This window comes from Nipponia nippon, unplaced genomic scaffold, assembly GCF_047370975.1.
Source record: "Nipponia nippon isolate SJK-2023a ecotype South Korea unplaced genomic scaffold, ASM4737097v1 scaffold_3, whole genome shotgun sequence".
Taxonomy (NCBI): Eukaryota; Metazoa; Chordata; class Aves; order Pelecaniformes; family Threskiornithidae; genus Nipponia; species Nipponia nippon.
The window spans coordinates 9,537,712-9,561,854 of record NW_028262347.1 but is presented as its reverse complement, the minus strand read 5'-3'; positions in this window follow the sequence as shown (position 1 = coordinate 9,561,854).

Here is a 24,143-nt window from a genome sequence, read left to right as displayed (position 1 = left end):
ATAATGCTTTTTTAACTTATGGAAAAGGATGAAAGCTACAAAAAGGAAAATTCCAAATTCACATAGTTTTTTCTTCTTCTGTCACTCTAGAGTAATGTATTTCCAATGTTTTGTCTAGCTTAAAAAACAAATACTTTTCTAGTTTCAAACCAGTTTCCAGCAGAAGCCCAAAATAAGCAATGTAGATGGCAGAACACAGGATCAATTGTAGACTGAACAGATGGGAAGAGAAAACGCCTAAAAGACAGAGGTGAAGGAAATGCCTAAGATAGGCTCCTATTTCAGTTTTCAGAGGATTTTCCAAGCTTCCCCACAGTGTTAGTCAGCACCCCATCATTTCCCTCCTACATACGGTAACAGTGAGTGAGTTAACTCTGAAAAACGTGTTTTCTCCACTAGTTACTAAAAGACAACTCCATCGGACCATCACAGCGACACAAAATGTCAAACACACCTTCACTCCTATGTGGTCTGCCCAGCCTTACAGGAACATAAGCAGCGTGCACACACCATGCAAGCAGGAGGTTTGTTTTAGCAAATATATGGAAAGGACAAACAACTCAGTCCTTTCAGGAGCTTCCCCACTGCTTTGTTGCCACTCAGGGAAACAAAACCTTCTCAATGTAAGGGTTGTTAGTCCTTTCACAGAGGGACTTTATTATTTGGACCTCTAGCAAGCTGGTAAAAGGATGTCAGAGTCTTACTGGGTTTGTTAGGTTTGACCTGGTCACATTTGAAATACCTTGGCCAGCTTTGACATTGCTGTCAGAGCTATGGCATATTATTATTAATTATTTTATTTCATTTATTTCAAAGGTATCAGCTGTTAAGATGAACTGGAGTTCACAGCAACTCCTGCAATCATGTTGATTTTCCCCTCAGTGGTGCAGGTTCATTAAGAGAGTAATTTCCAGTTTCTTAGGGGACTTAAACAAAAAGACAGCCACATGGCTGAGGATGAGAGCACTGCCCTTCCTTCTTGCCTGTGTGACAGACTCACTGCCAGAAAGCCGGGGAGGTACTTTGGGCTTCATTTTGTCACCTGTAAAATGCTATTATTTGGCTCCCTCCCACATGCAGTGCAGGCTGCAGTCTCCCATACCTGGAAAGCTCTGAGGAAAGGGTCTGCATGTGGCTAGGATCTTCCCTGAACCACAGGACTGCAACCCACTCTGTTCCTAAAAAGCCTGAGCAATCTCAAGCTTATCTTGCTTGAAATTCACCTGCAGTGTGACAGTCTGGAGGGCTTACTTGACTCTGCTGCTGCTATTAATGGTACAAAGCACATGTTCAGGGCTCTGTGCAGAGCAAGGACCAGAGCACTTGACATCACACATGAGAAAAGTAAATACCTGCCTCAAAGCTAGTCCTGAGCTTTAGGCACAGATGGCAGGAGCAGGAAGAAGAGCAAAGAGAAATGGAATAGGGCATCTATTCGTGCAAGAGCAAAGACTACAACTCAGGTTTACTCACTTTCAGTCCTGTGTCTTCTACCGTATGCTCTTGATAAATCCAGATAGGTAGTAGTGTTAAATGGGAGTTGGAGGTCTTCAAGGGCTTGATGACTTAGAAACTCACTGATAATTAAAAAATTGTCCCCTTTTCTTCTGGAGGAGTTAGCTGAGAAGTCTAACTGAGAAGAGATCTGAGCTGAGAAGAGATCTGTTGTCCCAGATAGGAGAAATGTATGGATTTGGACATTTCTTGATGAAATTCTGCCTACAAAGAATGAATGGAGGCCTGTATCACGAAGCGCAAAGGTAATACTATAAGAGTATTTTTGCTTCTAACTCAAAATATCTCTTTCAGCAAGCAAGGTGAAACTCTCAGCTTCTAAAAATCATGCACAGTAGTTTTGTACCTTCCTTGTTGGATTTTCCTTCAGCTTCCAATTATTTTTTATTGCCTTTTAATTTATTTATTAATTTATTTTTGCTTTTGTTCACAGGCAGAATTATTCCTAACAAAGAAGAGAGCAAAATCCTTTTACTCATTTGTGTCTTTTTGTTGGATGGAGACTACTATAGTCTCATTTTCCTGATTTCAAAAGACTTTATCTGCTGTTTATAATCACTTGTAGAAATAGATAGTGTGTAAGGCCAGCTTGTGACTGTGTACATCAGTTTGACAAGGGTCAAACCTGAAACTTTTTCAGGTCATTTTGAGTATGTATAATGAATAAGGAGTTATTTCTGTTTTGAAGTATTCTATGCAAAATTTCACATAACAGTGACTGTATCATACTCCGTTCACATATGCGACACCTCTACAAACTCTAGAGCTATACAGTGTTGTAACCTACATGCAACCTTCACACACTACTTCTGAAGATAGATACAAAACACATGTACCCTTAAATGTTATATTATACTGTACTGAGAAGCAGGCTATATATGTTTGACCAATTAGTGATGCTTTAGTCAGCTGTGCTTAGTTAACATGTCATTAAATGGCCGACAACAACCACATAAGTGCAGATTGTTGGGCTTTGATTATACTTCTCTTTTGTCAAATAAAGTTTTGTCAGACCTTTGATGTATCCCTAACTTTCTGATGGTTTCCATATTTACACCAGCAGTCACAGCAATTCTCAAACTGCTACTCGGTTCCATTCGGGTATCACATCTTGCCTCTTAGGTCACCTGCAATGCTCTCTAATAGATTTATCCTTTCTCCATCTACCGACTCTAAGTGAAACTACAGGATTGAATTTAACATGAACATGTACTAAGAAATGTATATCAAGAGAGAACATTCATGTTATTGTAACCTAATCAAAGGCAGAAGAGATTTTCCCTAATTTAGGGAAATAGTATAGAAAGAACATAGAAAAGCCCAAATTTATTCTTTCTCTGGCAGCTAAAGCATTGATTATATTTTAGAGCAAACAAAGCCAGCTCCTTGCAAGAGAGTAGAATTTAAAAAGCTACTGTTTGACAGGTTTTTAGTATAATTATGTTCAACATGTCATTTTTCAGCCACATCAATCAAAATATATCCCTTTTATGTCTTCCTGTCTTTTGTCAGCTTCAAAGTTTAGATTTTCATGGGACGATGAATTTTTTTTCTTTTCTTTTGCACCAACACAATTTAAAAGAATCCAGCAAAACCAAATCCTCCAGGAAATCAGAGGTGTAACCTACAAGTATCAACACTGCGTTCCTTACCTGAAATCCAGCCCTCTGTAGGATAAAACTTCAAACTAGCTGTAATCTGCCAGGAAGCCCCTCAGCATTAGTGTATTCCCAGACCGTATCTTCTGGTTTAGCAAAACAGTTGTGGATTAGTGAAACAGTTTGTGTGCCTTGGGACTGCTCCTCTAAGCAAACTAAAAGCACAATATTTAGGGACAATAGGCGACTTGCTTCAAATTCACACTCTTGATATGAAATAAAACACTAATGAAGATGTACTTGGAGGGTTAACGAGGCCATGCAGTAGAGTTTCTGTAACAAAAATCCCACAAGTCAGTTGCTGATGTAAAAAGTACAGCACTGTTGTGTAGTAGTTTAAAATAAAACATCAGCAATTTTGGTTTGCCTTAATCTGCTGCTCTGTAAACTGTGGTTGTTGAAGAGCTGCTTCATGAGCAGCCCCTCTGCCTGCATGCCCACTGCTCCAGGGCAGGGTGGCCAGGCAATCCTCAGCTCTGTGGTCCCCATCCATGAATCAGAACCCAAAGGCAAAAATACTCTAGCCACTTGCTCCCATTTACGTGGTGAACCAAAATGTTTCCAGGCTGGGAGATAAGAGGTGGGATGCACAGTAAAGTCTGTTGGGAGCTGAGGGAAGAAGGAGAGCGTTTTCTCCCATACTCTGTGAATCCAAGCACTTTCTGCATTGGGCAGAGAGCAGAGTGGCAGTAATCTCTCCCCCGCTGCCTTTTTGCCCATATAGATAATTTGTTTAATGTAATGGCTACCAGGTCCATGCCATTTCTTTGCACATTCTCCTATATGAGATTCCACCATAGCAGCGATTCCATACACGTACTTTCATTTCAACTCTGAGAAGATTTGCACAGCTGAATCCTGTATGTTTGAAAAGTGAAGTTTTTACTGGAAATACTGTCATAACCTTAACCGTAGCAGCATGAATGATGCTTCTATAGCACTGAGGTAATTTTTATAAGGTAAATAAATTCCAGTTATTGATGTATGTTACACAAGGTGCCTTACACAAGGGATGCAATTACTTTAGAGACATTTTGGCTTCTTCTGTTCGAAACAGCAACTTACTTTTACTGTAAATGCAGAAAAGTGTATATTTATTCTTTTTGTGTGTCTCTTTCCACATTACTCATATTCTTGATGGGGGATGACAGTAACAAGATGTTTTGTTAATGTTATAGCTATATGATAGCTGGCTTCCAAAGAGCAGTCAGCCAGTGACTCACACATCATCCCAGCAGGTACACTACAAAACACACATTTTCTCCACTGTTTTAGAGGCTGTTGTATTAAAATACTGAAATGAGCTGGAACAACAGAACTGACTTACTCATACTTCCCTGTGTTTCAGCTGCAATTCTGTACTGAGATATTAAAAGGATGCAAACGTGAATTTCTGGAATAAAATCTTTTTGTTATTGCTATAGTACACCTTCTGTTGGTTTTCATTACAATATCCAGAGGAAATATGAATTAAATATTTTTCTGTGTGCTTCTGTACAGAAAAAGGCTGCAAAGTCTTGCAATTTAGCAATGTTAAGGATTCAGTTTCCAAGTAATAGGTTTCCAAGTGGTCTGAATACAAAAACAAATAAATAAATAAATACTGCCTGAGGATGTTTATTAATCCAGTTTAATATGAGCTATAGACAAGCTCTGATACCATCTCACAGCTTGCTCATAAATTGTTTGCAAGTATGCAATTTGCCTCATTAAATTGCTAGATGACATATCTACTCTTTCTTAAGGAAAATATAGAGCACATGGAAAACAATGTACTTTAAACGAAGGCCAGATTGAACCATGTGTGTGTAAATGAGGGCAGCTCAAAATATGCTAGTTCCATAACCATGTGTCTTTGTCTGCACTCTGTATTTGGCATAAAAATGGGCTGGGTCTTATACCTTAACTTGTTTCCAGCTCACAGTTTTAATGACTTCTGCCTGGACTACGTTGATCTCTGGTTTAGGTTTGGAAAGGTCTGGTAGCTCCAGAATCAAAGGTGCGCTGGTCCATGTTAGCACGGGCAATACAGCTGTCATAGCTGTTTAGGAAGCTGTTTCTGACTGCCTTACAGATGTTAGCTGCTGCTTTCCTCCTCATCGAGTAGCTAGGTGGCAAGCATGTTTGTGGTCCCTTAAGTTTTGGGAGATTTAAGGACCAGGCAGCAGAGAGGACAAGGAACTGGCCCTCATATGATCATACTCCAGCCGCAGCACAACATTGCTGGAGAGTCACCAGAACTGCTGATGAGAAAGAAAACATCTGGGAGAGATCCTCATCAATGCTTTGGTGTTGCCAGCACACTCTTGAAAAAGATATATAAATTAAACATTTCCAAATGGGCCGCCAAGCAAGAAGGTGGCTGGACACAAATAGGGAGTGACTGTGTGCAGTAGCTATGTAACACGTGCAACAAACCCAGCATGCTTGAGAGACATAAGACCTATTGCATATCAATTACTTATACTGCACATAGATACAATAAGTCTAAGTCCCATGCAAAGGAAGGATCACAACAGATAGCCCTTCCCTGCCACCAGAATATGTCATGTGTCCTGCCCACAATGCCTGAGAATCTTTGGGCTAGAGTTAGCCAAGGCCTTCTAAAACCTTGAGGGGTGAAAGATGAATTATTTGTTGTTGTTTTTTTGTTTTGTTTTACCTAATTACTCAAGTACGTAAAAATACATCCTAGTGACAGGGATTCATAGGTAGGACTCCCCTTTCTCAACTAAGTATTCTAACCAAGCTATCAACAGAAATTCCTTTCTTATCACACAAAATTTGCACTTCTTTCTGACCAGTGTCCCAGATTCTCCAGATAAGATGTAGAGTGTCATTGCAGAGTCATTTGTTTAAGTAACAGGTATTGTTGCGAATCTCCTGAGACTGATCAGAAAACTGAACTCAGATGTCTCATTAGAGGTGAGAACTCAACCCCACATTTTACATGAAAAGCAACCACCCCTAAACACATATATGAAAATAAAGCTGCAGGCCTCTACAAATCTTTCAGGTCAAAGGAGAGCTGCAGTTCTAAGTAAAGAATTTTGGAATCAGAATTTTGAATTTTAGTGCTTACTGTCCACTTTTGTCCTGCTTAGGTGTTCAGGTCATGTCTGATCTAGTCTATAGGTTAGTTTTATAGCTAAGACAGAACCACTCATTGGTGCAACTCAACAGAAGCATGCAGAAATGAAGTTGGCCCAAGATGCTTGTTTATATTAGGAGGTTATCTGATGAACTCAAATTGCATTTGAACACTTTTCTGCTCTATTAGCGTGCATCTGGAGTCTCCGTTTCAGGAATCAACTTTGCCTTTTTGATCTGGTAATATACTTCTGTTTTTTAAAAAAAGATTTGACGACAATTTCCACTTACTAACACAGTACTAGTTGCTTCAAGCTCATACAACTCCTGAAAAGTGTGATACACATTTTTAACAGTGTCCTCCTAAAGAGCAGATGTATGTACGAGGCTGATTGACTGCATTTGTTTTGCTCTGGTCATCTTTCCCACAGTACTGCTTATGTAGCTGTTATCTCCCAACTTTTTCTGGAAAAAGTGTGTTTACTGACACAGGGACCACCTTTACCACATGTTTGCACAGTATGTGCATCACACCTCATAATACACTCTGCCTGCCTGTGCTGTATGCCAAGAGGATCACCCTTAATTCCACATCATGTTAGCAGAATATTCAGCTAGTTCTGAAGACCTTTGCACCTCCAGAGCAGATATAGCTGGTGATTTTTATCTACACCTCAGGTATAACTGTATCCCTGAGCCAATATATACACAAAATACATAAAAATTAATGTGTACTTGATCCTGGTGTTGGCAGCAAAGAGGCAGCTCCACTTGGCTCTTATTTGGAAACTTTCAGCTAGGCATCAATATATGCTCCAATGTAAGCTTCTCAGGGTTACTGTAAGAATTTTTTTAACCACAAACTGGTTTTTGGTTCACTATTCATAGTTCCTCCTGGTCTTGCAACTACTTCTACAGGCAAGACCATTCATTGGATTTATTCATGACAGTACTGTCAGGATTGTGGACTCCTAAAGGCATGGACTGTGTATTGTTCTGTGGACCCCACCCCTACAACAGACTCTGTGCCAATGAGCACGTATGTGCACCCCACAGACTTCATTTAAGTTTTTCATAAGGCCATTTCACTCTACTGATTTTCTTGTCTTATGCTGTGACACTTTTTAGAATTAAACATATATTTGGGATAGGATTCAGCTGCCTAAATCTGTGTGTCTTTTACCACAGGAGGTGTTAGATGGTGTCCAAGACAGGAGCAGAAAAGACATGGGTCCCTAAGGGACACCTGCAATCTCCTGCAGGGGCAGCAGGAGACCAGGCAGGATACCCTCGAGTATCACAGATGACACTAGCTTCCTGTGAGTAGCCAGCTGAACCAAACCAAGATCCTGATCACTTAGTGCTGCTGAGAGAGCTCATCAGCTGACCAAAGAAGGCGCACGCTTTATGGAGAGCTGCATAGCTCCTTGGTCGATGTGTAGTAGATCACTAGTGGTGAGAGGGAAAGGTCCAACACCTGTCTTCAGACAGCTACATTGAGTATCTTGATCTGTGAGCGGAACCTGTTTCCTGAAGCTTCTTCTCTTCATAATTGGTACCTGCATTAGACAAACATGACACACCCTACAGGAATGAAGTTAATGATGCAGTATAACACTGATTATGAATCCTCTTCATGATTTCCAAGTGTACAGCATCACTTTTAAAGAGACGGTCAGAGGATTATATGGATTATATGAGATCTTGAGTTTATATTGTATATGTGAGTGTCTCTCAACTCCAGTGTTTCAAGTACTTTATAAGTTTCTTACCAGGTCAAATAATGTCCTAGCATTTTGTCCTGTTTTTGAGGCATAGTCAGATGTCCTCTGCTAAATCTAGCAAAGACATTGAAGGAGACACGACCTAGAGCTGTCCGTGACCTAACATTCATCATCTCTGTAACTCAGATGTAGTGCAAAAGATCAGGTAAGAGCAAAATCAGCTAAATGGCTTTGAGAGTTGTAATAAGCTGGGTAAGGGATGTTTGTGTAGCATTTACTGATGTGGGAAGGATAGCCAACTTGATGAGAGAGTTCATATAAAACAGCAGGAGGCAGTGGTATCTTAAACTACTGTTGCAACATCCAAAAAAGGAAGACTGATTATAGTCTGTAGTTCTAACCAGATCAGGGCATGAACCAGCTTTTTCACAGTAAGTTTGTGTAACAGTTAACACAACTGGCCTCTTACCGGGAATCCCAGTACCTCCCACCAATGCAATACACAAGGTTTTGGAGTGATTGAAAGATTAGGCCATCTAGACTGATGTTCCATAGGAGTTTTCCTCTGCTACCCCTATGACTTCAGTACCTGCCACCTCCTCCCCTTTTTTTGGGACTGCTTGCTCCTGTCTGTGCTTCGCCCCCTCATTTTCTCAGGCATCAGTTTGAATGGATGGATTGTGAATGAGATGTAGGATCATATCCAGGTTAAAAGCAGGGCATTTATTTATTTATTTATTTATTTATTTATTTATTTATTTATTTATTATTTTTCAGAGATGACAGGTAAAGGGATGGCAAAGGACTGTGAGCAAGTCATGGACTGGGCAGGAGGAAAAAGGGAAGAAGCAGAATTGCTTCAACACCCATGCAAGCAGCACTGCTGTGCTCGCAGGCTGTTCTCCCCGAAGCGATAAGCTACATCAGCCAGTGTCCCTGTTTTTTTGTGGCTCATCTCATGATTTAAACTCTGGGTTTTCATATCTCTCTGCACTTGCCAACAAGAGGAGGGCTGTAAATAGGCTGGAAAAGCCCTGCACACTACAGAGTTTACAATTTGTAATTGCTTTGGTATGTTTGTGTTTGGAGATTAATTTTACAAAGCAAACTAGAGCATGCTTTGTGTGTTTATGCTCACTACTCCCTTGGCATGCATTTTTCCCCACAGTAAGTGTCTGAAGTAAACTAATGCATCTGTATTCCTACCAGCAATTTCTGCCCTCATGTGTGTCATGCAGAGGGTTTGTGCTGACCAAAGAAGTTTGCTCCTGTGGTTTCAGTCGGGTCCCCTTCTTTCAGCTTTTTGCTGAGACTAGCTTTATGGGGAGGTGTAAGCCCGTGCCGTTGGATGCGCCAGGCCACGAGCTGCTGCTGGATGAGACTCCTGACTCAGCAGCATGGCTGGGCGGACACAGGGCTTTGTGGTCACCCACCCTGTCCCGGTGACTCAGGCAGAGATAAAAATTCATTCTCTGCCTGAACTCCGGTGTTTACAGCCTGCCAAACTCCAGCTGGGAGCACACAGTAAATCTCAGAAAGCAGACCATAAACAAAAAATTGCAGTCCAGTATCAGTCCAAGCAGGCCTCCTAATATTATAGTGCTCTGTTTCAGAATATGGGAGTATGTGGTGAGTAATAAAAACAGCTTACGTTGATCATATTATCCATCTCTCAGCTATAAATCTTTTTCCTATAGTAGCCAATACCACAGCCTTAAAGTACTGCACAGTAAACTGGGTTTGCAGGGCAATGCTGCCACTGGGCTTTGCCAACAATTCCAGTTTCCCATCTGCAGTCTCTAGTACAGAAGCAAACTTATTGTCTTTTCATTTGGGAAAGTTGTGGTTGCTTTATTTTTACCATCATTTGAATTTTTTTGATTGCTACTAGTATGAAAATAGCATTTGTAAGCTGTGCTGAAGGTCTTGTTATATTAGGAAATATCTGTGTACTAGAAATAAGAATCCATTATGCCAAGCACTCTTTGTATGTAATAGAGACTGTAAAAGTTCAGGAGCGCTGGTTACCTAAATATAATAGCAGACAACTGGTGAATGAAAGAATAAAGGATAGTGAATCAACAAATAGCAGCAAGAAAACAATAAAGCAACAATCACAGCACTCTCACAGCCTAAATTCTGAGTTACTGTAGAAAAAGTTTATCTGACCAACAGGGTACCCACAATGCTAGTGAATTAGGTTGCTTCGAGGGGAATTGCCTGACTGTGGCACCACAATTTATTTGAAAGCATGGCAGCTCTCCTCTCCCTCCCTCTAAAAATTATTTATTCACTCAGTATGTGGGTTTGGGGAACTAATGCAGTTTCTAAATTGGACTTTCTTCAGTCAAGAAATAGTAATAAATTTGGAGATGCTGAAAGAAAATACTTTGTTTAATGCTAGACACAAAAGGGCATTTCAGAAAGTCAAAGAAGGGGAAGAGATTTTATCCCCTTGTAGTTGAATGCAATAGTCCACTAATCAGGACACTCACCTAAAATGCAGGACATTCTGTCTTGGATGAGAACAAAACCCAGATGTCTGGCTCCTCTGTAGATACTTAATCATCAGTTTATAGGTATCTTCAGGCTCTGGTCCAGTGAGAAGGGAATTCTCGACAAAGAATTCAGCTGCATCAGTAGGGACCTCTGTGAGATCTTTGGTCCATGATACTCTGCAGCCCACTAATTCAGACTGCTGCCTCTCAGGTTACTGCCTTACAGTGAAGTTTTCACTTTAAAAATTGCAAAGCACCTACAACAAAAGGACAGCTTTTCTGTGACTTGGTCAAGCATAGCTATGGCTGATGGGTTGCCTTGAGGTCCCAACAGGTCTTCAGATTTTAAATTAGTTGCAGGTGGTGACAATAGGCAGATTCACTCTAGCTATGGCCTGGCTCCATCAAGTTTTTGACTTGCTTTTCCAAGTCTTTGGAATCACGCTCTTCCTTTCAGCTACCCACTATTCTCTGAACTCCACCCTGCCCTGGACACCCCTGATCATTCTCAAGCATACAATGCTTCACTGAAGGGTGATCTTGTCGAGATCCTTTAGAAGAGAGTCAGGATCAACATTTTTTGTGTTCTAAGAGATATAGAAAGACACATTGAGACACTACCAAACTCTCCCACAAAATACCAACAGAGAGCCCCTCACCACATCTAGTGTTCACCACATAGAACACTGAAAACTACGCTCATAATAAGGCTGCAGCCTTGTTTTTCTCCTAAATCTTTTACTTTCCACTATAAACATGATGAGGTCACAGCCTGGTTTTGTGGCTCATGTCGGGTCTCCTTCCTTCCGTTCCTATCTTAGACTCCTTAGGGCTGTAGGCACACATCTGGACCCTCAGCCTGCCAGTGCCAATGTCTCCCTTTCATTTAGCCAGCCATGAATGGGCACACGTCCCTCAGTGGTTGTGGTCAGCCCTCGCAAAGCCCTGGGTTCACCCTGTGATGCTATTGTTCAGTTGAATCAAGGGCCTCTGACTGCCATATGGGCCTGGACGGATCTGGGTTGGAAAGTTAAATGAACCTTAGTAATGGCAAGTTGTTCATGGACGGCTCAGTTATGCTGCAGTCAGAAATTTCTGAGTTCCCATGGGCCTCCCTAGTGCACGTACAATGTTGCCGCTTTAAAATGTCACAGCCGACAGCCAGAAAGCAAGGGTTTTAGGCATGCTGGACCTATTCCCTATATTTTCAGTTGAGAGTGCCAATCGCTGTGGTATCTAAGTACTAGCTGTCCTTTTGTACAGTCTGTGTCACGTAAAGAGGGATCCATCTCACTTATATTCAGCTTTCTAAGAGCTGCTTAGTGTCCCTAGCTCACCAGGGTCCCTCTGCAGATAAGATGAAGAGACAAACCTGGACAGAGGGGTAATTTTCACATGGGTTTGGTTTTTTTTTGCCCCTGTCTTGCAGTGGAAGTCAGAGGAGGCACAAGGCTCATGAGAGCTGTTGCTCATGGACGGCTTTGGCTGGATACCTTTCAGATTGCTGAGTGAAAGTAGGAGAAAAAATCAGAGTGCAAAGTACCTGTACCACAAACAGTTAAAGAGCCCTTTTCCTTTGAGATGTTGCTGTCTTGAGATCTGGTATTGCAAGGTGCAGTGGAGGGAGAGAGTTCTGACAGAATGTATTTAACAGATCAAAAATAGCACATGTGAGATCTAATAGCCAGAAGCAAATCCTAGGCAAATTCAGACTAGAAATTCACACAGGCATGCATTTTAGCAGTATAAGTAATTAACCATTGCAACAGCTCACTGAAATATGCGGCAAATTATCTAACACATGAAATCTTCAACACATGAACAATGTCGAAGTGATATGTATGCTGTAGCTAATATAGAAATTACAATGTAGGAGTGACTGGGGGAGGTTCACTGCTCCATACAATACAGAGAATTACATTTGAAAAAACAGTGGTCCTTTCTAAATCCATTTTATAAAATTCCTGAAGTGTACAGTGCCCAACAATGGCAGTCAGAGTGGGAGTATGCAGAGCTTCAAAGAATTAGGAATCCAAGCCTTCTGAAGTAGAGGGGTGTTTGGTATGCCTTTTCTATCAAGCTGTGCATTTATGGCATTGCATACTTTGTTGTCTATCCTTTCTTTCACAATTTTGCCCTCATTCTAGCTGCAAGAAAATGAGTTGTAGCAGTGACAGAAAAGCTCACTCAGGTTACAGGCAGAGTGGAGCCAGTGAGCTTTCTGCCCTGTTCTCCCTTTGCTAACCCTCATATAAGGGTATGTCACTTGAGGAGGATGGCTGTAGTGATTAGCTGCAATGCAAACTAGTGCTACACTTGACAGCCTTGAACCAGAGGCAGTTGAAAGATGTTTAGCAGTGACTGAATGGCAGATAAGCACCTTATTCTGAACAGAATCCAGCTAAAATTACAAAGATTTACATGCACACAAAGTACAAGTTCCTCCCCAAATGGAAAAGGGTGCACAAACTTCTGTCTAGTTGCAATCTTACCTACACCCACTCCCCAGCAGTCCAGAGGGAAAAACGCACAAACCCTGAAGTGGGCTTTTGGTTTTCCCTTGGAGCTGCTGATGTTATCCCCTTATTCTGATGCCTTTGCCAACTGTCTATAGTTGCCTATGGCTAAACATCCCCCAGCTTATGTGTCCCAGTCACTGGAGTCCCTGGAGTCCCTCTTGTCCCTGGCGTTTCCCATGACATATAGCCACAGACCCAGAGATACAATACTTCCAGTGACCTAAGTTCCCGGACTGGTCCCCTGATGAAGGCTTCCATGCCTGAAGCTCTGTCAGCCACTGGATGCAGCAGATGGCCAGGAATCAAGACATTGCATTTGGTGGAAGATGTTCACCAAATGTAGTGACCAGAAGATTTCAGATTTAGCTTTATAAAGGAACAGAGTCATACCACAACATTTCCGAACAGCTCCAGTTACAACTGTATAACACTAGCCAGTATTCAGAAGCTGTGCCAGGAAGCTCTCCACTTTGCTACACTCCTTTATTAATAGCATTTTGCCAAGCTGCCCTCTGGGACAAAGTTATTATACAGTGGTTAAATGTCTGCTAGTGGAGGAATGCTTTATTTTGCCTTTTAACCACAGTCTGACTTGAATGCCAACACACAAACTAGGAGGTACCTGGGCTGCATTACAGCTGCATCTGGCTAGCTTTTCTGGCCCTACAAAAGACTACAGACAAGAGTGAGATTGATTTATTGATTTATTGATCTCTCCTCCCTCCCACAGCTTACACAAGCAGCGGCAACAAGCTACTCCTACACACACCTGCATCTCAATTTACAGCAGCTTCTTCCCAATGAATGTGCAATTTTTTTTTCTTCCCACATAAATGCATCGTTATCTGATGTATGCCAAGAAACATTTAGGTCACACCCATCTTTTCTTTAGCCTTCCAGAGCTCCTAGCACAAACAGTACTATCAATACTCTGGGAAGAAAACCCTGATATGAAGTATGTCTATTGAAGCAGAATAGGGAATGTCTAAAAGAGAAACCCATTTTGTTGTACGCCATGAGTGGGTGAGTGGCCTGAGTTTTTCCCACTGCTGATCTCTTTTGTGCAACAATCTCTTTTTATAAAGTAGGTCTGAGACTGCTTTATATGTTTCTGGCTAAATATTTCACAGTCATTACTGTGAGAAGGGAAAAATAAGCAACACCAAAACTAACACACAGTGAAACACCAGCCAGCGAAGAATTTCTCCTAGTGGCACAAACCAGAATGAACAATAAACCTGAGGCTATCTGCATGTTACAAAAGCAAAGGGACCTCATACAGATCCCATATGTGTTGTAATGTGAAGGATAAAAATCACTGCATTTCTCTCCTGTATTGAAATATTAGATTATAAAAAATAATGACTAGAGCAACAAGATGTAGCTGGAGGGAAGTTCTAGGAGACGTTTCTGTTGAAATGAGACAGACATCATGCAATGCACAGTCCTTGTCTGAACCTTTTAGAACATGATTTTCAGCTTGTTCACACACTCAGACTACTGGACAAATGAATTAGACTAATTAAAAACTACTATCTTTTGGTGTTTGGCTGTTCTACAAATGTAGCAAAATTTTTAAGCCAAAGAAATCTCATGACGTATGCTTAGTGAATTCCAGTTCTTTGTGTTTTTTATTTCAATCGTATGAAAGCAAGGAGCACCTCACATGCAAGGAAAGGCTGACAGAGCTGGGACTGTTCAGCCTGCAGAAGAGAAGGCTCAGGGGGATGTTATCAATGTGCATAAATACCTGAAGGGAGGGTGCAAAGAGGACGGAGACAGGCTCTTTTTAATGGTGCCCAGTGACAGGGCCAGAGGAATTGGGCACAAACTGAAACACAGGAGGTTTCCTCAGGAAACACTTTTCTTTATTTTGAGGGTGAGTGAGCACTGGAATAGGTTGCCTAGGGAGGTTGTGGAATCTCCATCCTTGGAGATATTAAAAAAACCGTCTGGACGTGGTCCTGGGCAACTGGCTCTAGGTGGCCCTGCTTGAGCAGGGAGGTTGGAGAAGATGACCTCCAGAGGTCCGTTCCAACCTCAACCATTCTGTCATTCCGTGATTTTGTGAAGGTGGTTGTAACATATCAGGCAATTTTTTTCATTATTCTAGTGCCACAAAAGGGGAGGCTAAAGATACATCTACACTATTAAGTGATTCATGCCCTTTCCCTGCATCCTTGTCTTCTTAGCATCCACATACACCATATGAGCACACAAGTGGTCTCTGTGTTGGAGTGAATCTAGTTTTCTTAGTAAGGAAACCTAGACAAGGTATAAAGGATGATCAGTCTATGCCAGGGTCCATGTACTCCACCTGTACCAGATGGGACTTTCAGCATGCTCTGGTCATGTGAAGGACTCCCTTGTGCTCTCCCAGAGCAGTCAGGAGTGTGAAATGTGCTAAAAATTCTTATGTTTTGGCAAAAGAGAACCAGATGTTTCTGGCACTATTGTTGTGATTGGTTGTTCATTGCATGGCTTCTGATAAACAGTACAGTTGCAATCATATTACCCCAAAGGACTATGACACAGGAATAGATGTGCACAAGCCAGTTCACAGCAGCTGGCAAAGCTCTTTGATATGGCTGTCTTTTTGGACATAGGCTAAGAGAAAGTGACCTTTAAAGTTTCTTTTTTTACACATGTAAAATTATGTCATACCCTTTTTGCTAGTAGGGAATACATGTGGAAATGAAGAATGACTGCTACATTAGATGCATATTCCTATCACCTTCCTGCTCCTTCATCCAGAATATCAAGTGTGCAGCAGCTTGAGAAATAAGAAACACTAAAAAAATTCAACATCTAACGTATGGGCTTACAGAGGAGTATTGCCATTAGTATGCTCTGCACAAATGCCTGATGTTTTCCTATGAATGGGGGACTGTAACATAAATTATATGGATCTCACATGCAAAGCAGGAAACTCAACAAGTCCATACAAAAGGTTTGAGTTCAAGTTTTTTGTTCTGTTTTTGTGAAGGAGGTTAATTGATTATGAGACTTAGCTCTACTTTTGCTTTTTACTCCCATTCTTCATTTTGTTTTCCTAAGTCCTAACTTATCCACTAACTGTTGAATAGAACCAAAGTAAAGGAAATAGGGCAAGCAAACATATACGAAAAATATGGTAGGATGTGTCATCAATATGGTGGAGGATAGACTGGGACACTATTAGATCTCTGTTTCTGGGAATTTCCTTCATTTACTGTTAAATGCACTGAGCTGATATTTCCTAGTTATGTTGCAATTTCACTTCTGTCACTTAAATAACTAATATGATGTGTGCAAAACGTGTAAAGAGTTCTGGTGATTTGCTTAAGCAGGCTTCTGGAAACCTGAACAGAGACGTGATCAAACAAGCACTGTTATGAATAACAGGAGGGTTCTCATTACAGCAAGCTCCATGCAAGCCAGAAGCCAGGGAGAGGAGAACAGTGCTCAGCATGATTGGGGGTACTTTCAGCATATTGGATGCTTAATCATTACCAATTTTATCTCAGCCAAATCAGGTTTTAAGGATGACCAAAGGAAAATGAGATGATTTCTGGACTTGGATATTACTCAGTCTGGTGCAGGAGATCAGACCATGCTACTAAAAAAAAAAAAAAAATCAGGGAGGGAAAGAAAAGTGTTTGGCTGAATTTTGCTTGTCAGGATTTCTGTCAATCAAAATATAATTGTCAATATACATCTCTAAACTGTTTGAAATGAAAATTAGAGTAATGCACGTGCACCCATGTGGCACTGACTACATAGCACATTCAGGATACAGAGTTAAGGATCATTCTAAAATAATCAGAATATTATGGAATTGTAGCAAAAAAAAGCCTTAAAGAGTGAGGTTTTCCTCTTTTTTGTTTCATCTGTCTCTATGAAACAGACACACATTGGCAAGATTTCAAGATTTCATTTCTCATGTTTTGTTTTTGCATAACTTAACTCTGAGCACCTAGAATACTTTAGAAACAGCAATAAATAACATAATCTTTAACCCAGGTGAAACAAGATTATGTACATATCCACTGCAAATAACAGGGAAACTTATCAGACATGACAGTGATTTGGCCCCATAGAGCACTAACAAGAACCTAAATTAACATATACCAAGCCACAATTCCCGGAGAAAATTCTCTCAGGGAGTAGGATTTGCAGAAGCTTCCAATGAGGCACATGGGAGGGAAACTTCATATTTCCCAATAACATCAGATTAAACTGGAACTTGGAATAGGTGCTACTATCTGTCTTTGCAGAATATATTTTGTACACAAAATGCAAAGCCATTGAAAAAAAATTATATGAAATGCACATGGGTTAAAATGAAATTATTAATTTTGTCTGCAATTTTAACACAACCAGAGTCTGAATACCTGGATTCCCACATACATCAGACGCTCTGCCACATTACCACAGACAACCATGAGAACTCAAGAAAATAATTTCCCAGAAGACAATTCAATGGTAACCTTTAACTATTAAAACTGTTTCCGTTGGCTTTTTCAGACCAATAGAATAATTTCCATGGATGTAATTTAGGAGCAATTAAATCAGTGAATACTGCTGTAGCAAATAATTTCAGTCACAAGAAAGGATGAAAGAAATATTTTGTTTGATCCTTTCTGAAGCTGAAGTTTTGTTTTTTTTTTTTCCCCAAAGTTCTTTTAAGCTTGATTTCTTCTTGCAAAAAGCAGTGTGCTTATCCTTTTCCCCCCATCCTCCCCAACTTGGCAGTAGACAAGAAAGAAATCCAGACAAAACCAGCTTCAGATTGTGTTTTTTATTGAACCAGTTGATTTCCTCTGCCCTCAAAACCAAAAAGTCATTTGAAAGGCCAATTTATCTGTATGTTAAAGTTCTTTTTTTTGGGTCATGTAACTAAAAAGAAAGGGTACATCGCTGCCTTGGTCTGTCAAGGTGCATCTATGGTAGCAACTAAAGGGGTTCAAGAACTGTGCTTTAGCTACACAAAATGTTTCATTTTTCACATCCTTGATAAGCATTTGGTTTGTGTCAATTGGCATTCTTTCAGAAATGCCTTGACATGATTCAAACATGGCATGAGTCAGGACTGCTCCTGATAGATAACATGAGTAAAATAAAGTTATTTTCAGTGGGGGGAGAGCTATATCTGTTTGGACAATGTCTACTGCAGTGTGGTCCAGAACCTGTCAGCATCCTTCCAGATAACGCTTGTGAATGAGGTAGGCCAGCATCATAGAACTCTGAGGTCCTGATCTTCTCACAGCTCTGACTCCTCAGTTCAGCCCCTCTCTGCAGCACTACCTCAGCATTGCAATAGATGGAGGCAATGATGAGAAAGAATAACAGCAGAGGGCTGATGTAGCAGCAGCAAACATGGAAGAGAGAGAAAAGTGGTAGCAGTAGCTAAGATGGTGTTGCTGTCTTCATGTGTTGGTACATCCAATTTGCTGCAAAACTGTCTTTACCTTGGATCACTACCAGCAAGAGGTGTGGGGCAGGAGAGATCAGAGAAAGGGAGCAAAGATGCATGAAAAATATTGGTGAAGCTAGCCTAATAGAAGTTGGGAATAAAGATGATATGTAAGTGGTAAGAATGTATTACATGTCTTAATAGGGAAATCTGGGACTAGTGGAGAACTGAGGTACCTACTATAGTACTTATTTTCCACTCATTTCTCAATAGAATCTCTTTTCAAAGATGCACATGACAATCAATCACAGTAGTTCTCAAAGAGAAAGCAGTCCAGTGTCTTCTCCAGCTCATTTCTATGGAGGTGGGAAAGAAAAGGAGTGAAAACAAACAAGGGGTGCTAAATGAATATGCGGAATCAAGCAGTGTGTCTGGTCTTTCTGTGTTTGCCTCTGGTGTTTTTCCCTTTAACAAGATTCACAGGGGTTTTTGATAGCCAAAGCATACAGCATTCAGCAAGAAGACATCTTCAGCAATCACCTAATAGGGCTTGATGTCCACATGCATCTCTCCCAATGACAGAGATACCATGACCTCACCACCCTTTCCCATGTGAATGAGCTGTCCTTGTGATAGAAGGATTTCTCAGTGTCTAATCTAAGTCTTTCTCACTGCAATTTAAACCTGTTACTTCTTAATAGATGAAGAGATGGAGAATAGTCCTTTGATTGCTTCTTTGCAGCAGACTTCTACTGTCCAAGTGGTGGCTTTTAATAGTCTATGTCAGTGGTGTGTTGTGTTTTGGCAGCATCTTTTTTCTGCAGTAGGGAAAATCCAGATACTATATCCCTTTAGTAGTTCCATAATGGACCTACTACAGATGTTCAGTAAATTTGGTGCTGCCAGGAACACAGTCACCTTCCTGCTCTAGTTTAGTCACAGCACTCAGCACATTGGCTACTCTAGTTGGTGTTGGAGGGAAGGCAAGAGAGGTCTAGCAACTCTGCTACTCTGACCAAGTGAACTGGTATGGCTGCCACTGATTGCTGTGTTATTCCCTCAGCTCAATAAATGACTGTTCTCACAGGCAGCAAATAGTCCCTTAACCACTAATTGAACATCCCCAGTCTTTGTGGCACTCCTGTAATACATGCAACCGTTGCTGTTAATGCCCGAGGCACATTTTTATGGTCTTGCAAACTTCAGAGATTCTATTGTCTAAGCGTATGGATTCAGGTAAGAGTCTGGCTGGTATGATCTACTATTGGGGGTACTGATGCACTCATCCAGAGAGGTAGCTGGGAGTCAGGTAAAACACCTGACAACTTATAAAATAACCAATATTTAGGCACCTGAGTCTTGCTCTGGGAATGAACTGTGTCATCATATCAACTCATTTCAGCTGCAGGCACATGCTCTAAGGTTAACCAATCTAACTTCCAGACAGCTCTAGAAAGGTGTGAGGTTGCCAATAAATCATGTGTTGTTACTCCAGCCCTATACAGAACATATCTTAGGATATGTCAAATGACACTAAATACCTATGACTATGCAATCAAATTGAGCCCAAGAGGTGGAATTCAGCTCTGGATTTTTCAGATTCCTTAATTTAGCTTCCTTCATACACTCTATGTATCTACACTCCTATCAGAGTCAGTTCAACTCTAAGGAGAGATTCAGGTGCCTAAACACAGACAGATAGTGCCATTTTAATTACTTTAGGGTTTCCCTCCTGACCTCCAGCTGCCACTCAAGAAGGGCATCGATCTCACACAGATTCTGTGTTCTATCTGCGGGCCCTATGCACATATCTTGGATACCCTATGCTGCCTGATACGACATTAAACATTCATTTTCAAGAACTGAAATCCACTTATAGCCAGTAAAGTAAACTGAGCCCAGAGAGCTGTAGAGCTGATCATGTGCTAACTCCAGCACGACATTCCTGCCTCTTCAGCTCTCTTGACTGTATTGACTAGATCTTCATAGACTTCAGCAGTGGCTTAGATACCTCATTCACATATAGAATTCTAGCTGTAACCCTCCAGTTAGGTGTCTGAATTTGTGGTTGAATCCCACCTCAAGCAGTCAGTCTTCAAATCAGAGTCTTTGTTTACTTTCCAGAAAGAACAGAAATTATTCCAAATTTGTTTGGCTAAAGAAAGAAAGAGAGATAAAGCGCTTTTCTTTGCTAGGTGTTTTCTTTGTACAAATCTAACCATGATCACAATACTTATTATCATTATACTTGGAGGATTGACATGCACATGTACACTCAGCCACCTGATCAGAAGCAAACTAGAAAACCACCTGGTGATACTGGAACAGGAAGATGTGTACACAGGAAGAGGACAAAAAATGAAAGATGACAATGGATCCAACCATAGGTACTCCAATTCATAAAAAGGAGGATATTTTCACCTTCTTAATAGTAAAGTATTAACAAGCCTTTATGATGGTAAACTAGGTAGGATTCAGCTTGTGGTCAGCAAAAGAACCACAAAATATTTTTATTTCAGTAATTGATATAGAATATGAAATTGCCATATTAAACAGTCAGTTGGAGTAACGGTTTTAAGGAGTTTAAACATTATAGTTGTACAGAAAGGGAGGAGAAGAAAAAAGTGTGTGTGTGCATATATCCATGTTTCTTTGGTTTGAAGTTGCAGCACAAATCAGATCTTTCAAATAACTTTGCTATGGCAAGAAAATAGCATTTAGAAAAGCCATTACTAGAACAAATTTATTATTTTGTTTCAGTAAGCTTCTCCACAGTGTGGATTGCTAAAGTACATGAGTCCTATAACAGGTTATCCAGAGCTTACTATAACAACAGCAGGAGCTATGCAAGCAAGCATGAACACAAAGGTCTGTGCCAATGAATATTAACTTGTCCCATGTAACTTCTACTCTTCCAGTCCTTGGCCCATGTCCATCCAATTTAAATGTCAAATACAGAAGGGAAAATTGTAAACCTTCTGTACTTACACATTGCATTGGTTTTTTGTTTTTTTTTTTTTTTTTTTCCTTTCACTGAATTTTTGCCCAGGGAAGGACAGACCAGAGTTATATGCTTCATACAGTCTGCTTGATATGAACTTTTAAAGGTTTTAGTTTAATCCTGTGCACCTGGTATTACTGTGGGTTCAAACAGTTTTATATTTCTTCCCTACCAGCTCTCCTATGACTTTACAAGAACAAAGCTAATAAATTCCACAGCACCAAACACAGAAGCAATTGGAAGCTGTTTTCTAATCCAGGCCTACACAGCCTTGTGTCTTTCCCCATATCCCACATCCTTAATGACTGGATTCTCTCTCTGCATGGATATAAAACAGTCCATCATTTGTATTTGAATCCCTTTCTTTAATATTATTAGACTACATAGGCACATATTTTAAGGAGGTCAAATGGCTTGTTAACACGGTATATATGGTATTGTGTAGTTCACAGCAAGCAGATCTGGAAGAACAGATTTTAAAAAACTTTAATATGAGCACTTACAAAGTTAAAGGGAAAAATAAAATGTTGCTTTCTATTCTTAATAAAGTCTATCTGCCTTATGAAATAACTTCATTTGCAGGAGAACTAGCCAGTGCTTTATTACTCACCTACCCCTTTGCCCAGAAGTAGCAGCAACATGACATGCATCTTTTTCTGCATTTACCTTTCCTTTCTTGTTTGTTTCATAACACTTAATTGATCCTGGAAAAGGGAAATATACCTTCAGTCCTCAAAGTAGGACCCTACGTATCTTCACAAAGGCTAAATTTATTGAAGAGCCCTACTTCCAGGATGATTTAACAGGGAAAAAGTGGATCCTCCAAAAGTCAGCTTAAAGCTGACTGCCTTCTGCTCTTTAGAGACACCTTTCCCGCACCCAGGGAACCTGGGAAGTCTATAATCTTTGAACCAAAGCTAGTTTTTGTTACCCCATATAACTGAGGGTAACGTTGTGGTCATTGCCCTGCTACAGTTTCTGTGCAGTGAGGCTGGGATACAGGTTCCTTCAAGCATTTACTTTGCTCATGTTGTCTCTGCACAGTGATAACACACCACGGTCTTTATCTTCATATATAGTTTTCCGCTGTTCAAGTAATGGGAACTAATGGCAGAGGATACGATCTGCAGTACAGCATGGTTTACTAGTTATTTCCCTCTGTACAAGTCAATACAGATAACTGAGAGGATTAAACCAAAAATTTGGTTCTAGGTCTGCATAACAAAATAAAAGTAATTCTCCTTTTAATCCTAGGAAACAAAAGCAAACCATTGCTGTTGATGCTGCTAAGAGTGTTTGGAGGCCTAAGCATTCCTAGGCTCTTTGTACACCCAAAGGGTTTTGGTGCAATTGCAACTTCCTTTCCTATGTCAATGCATCCAAAGCCTAGAAAAGGAAAAAAAAAAAACAAAATAAAACCAACCCAGATTTCCCAGAAATTCCATTTTACCTCAGAGAGAGAGAAAAAGAGGATTGGAAAAGACATCCTCTTGCAGGCTGTTAGGGTGGGATTTGTCTCACCTAGCTCTAAGCATTTACATTAATAGGTGTCAATAGCTGAGCTAGTCATCCTGGGCTCCATTACAGTCAATGGGGACAAATAAGCACTTTTGTAAAGTAATTTATCTAACCTGTTTCAGACTGAACTGAACTTTAAAAATGCCTCATTCTTTCCACTGACTAGAAAGGGAGCTCAGCTTTGCTAGATCACATGTGAATGTCTGTTGCCACACCATTAGATGAATCTCGTTTTTTTCTCTTTCTTATTTTTAATTCATCTCCTTTTTGCTTTGCTTTTTTTCATAAGTCATTTTTACTCTTTCTTTTTAGGACAGTTTGTCCTCTCTACACATAATCATATAAAGAAAACAGTTGCCTAGCCACTCCCACTTGAGAAAACTCAGGGAAACTCAGCAGCACGGTCAATTGACAGCAATCAACTAAGTGCTGGGTAAGGAGCTCACAGGAAAGTGCATCAAATTTGGAACAGTTGGAGACTTGTTATGTTACACAAGGGAGAAGAGTCATGCTGAGGAAGAGATTACAGTTAACTGGACAGCATGAATATGCAGATCAAGGATTGACAGATTTCTTCTAACATCCTTCATTTGGGCTGCTCAGTGAGTTCACCAGTATAGTGTGCTTTTGTCAAAAAACATGCAAAAAAAAGCAACATATGCAGGATTTAGCTCTCAAAACTCAACAATATTCCTTACAATTTTTGCTGCATTCCCACCAGTGGCAGATTTCTGTTAGTATGGAAATATATCTAATACTTTGTCAGTGTCCACTATTATTAATGAACCTTGCTTCCATAGGACAGGAGAAGAGGTCAGGATGGCAGGCATCAAGCAAAAGTGAAATTATTTCATTCCTGATTTTGCTACTTCTATTTTTACATGATAATCTACCACTTGAACCAGAGATCTAATTGGAATTCATATTGAAACAGAAAAGCAACTTTTATGTTAGCTAGTCCAGATGATCTAACCATTTAAATTCAACAATATGGAACACACTAACTCATTTAGAATCCATTTACGGACACCTTTGCTGTTGCTATTGTATTGCTACCAAAACTCAAAGTGGATAGTTAAAACTACAGCTATACCTCTGGATATAATTACCAAAGAAGAAGTTATTCCTATGAAATTGCATTAAAATAATAAAATTAAGGAACGTATTAAACTAAATAATATGTACTTAAGGTTGCCCAGATAGGTTACAGAGTCTTCATTCTTGG